Consider the following 702-nt stretch of genomic DNA (forward strand, 5'->3'; position numbering starts at 1 on the left):
TAGCCTGTGTCTTTTGATTGGGGCATTTAGCCCATTTATATTCACTGTAACCATTGAAAGATATGAATTTAGTGCCATTGTATTCCCTGTAGGGTGACTGTTACTGTATTTTGTCTCTGTTCCTTTCTGGTCTATGTTACTTTTAGGCTTTTTCTTTGCTTAGAGGACCCCTTTCAGTATTTCTTGTAGGGCTGGTTTGGTGTTCGCAAATTCTTTTTGTTTGTCCTGGAAGCTTTTTATCTCTCCTTCTATTTTCTATGAAAGCCTAGATGGATATAGCATTCTTGGCTGCATATTTTTCTCATTTAGTGCTCTGAATATATCATGCCAATCCTTTCTGCCCTGCCAGGTCTCTGTGGATAGGTCTGTTGCCAATCTAATGTTTCTACCATTGTAGGTTACAGACCTCTTGTCCCGAGCTGCTTTCAGGATTTTCTCTTTGTCTCTGAGACTTGTGAGTTTTACTATTAGATGTCGGGGTGTTGACCTATTTTTATTGATTTTGAGGGGGGTTCTCTGTGCCTTCTGGATTTCGATGCCTGTTTCCTTCCCCAAATTAGGGAAGTTCTGTGCTATAATTTGCTCCAGTGTACCTTCTCCCCCCGCCCGCTTCTTCTTCTTCTTCTGGGATCCCAAGTATTCTAATGTTTTGCTTTATGGTATCATTTATCTCTTGAATTCTCCCCTCATGATCCAGTAGTT

The sequence above is a fragment of the Leptonychotes weddellii genome, chromosome 5 (genome assembly GCF_054177405.1).
Source record: "Leptonychotes weddellii isolate Sample4059 chromosome 5, ASM5417740v2, whole genome shotgun sequence".
Taxonomy (NCBI): Eukaryota; Metazoa; Chordata; class Mammalia; order Carnivora; family Phocidae; genus Leptonychotes; species Leptonychotes weddellii.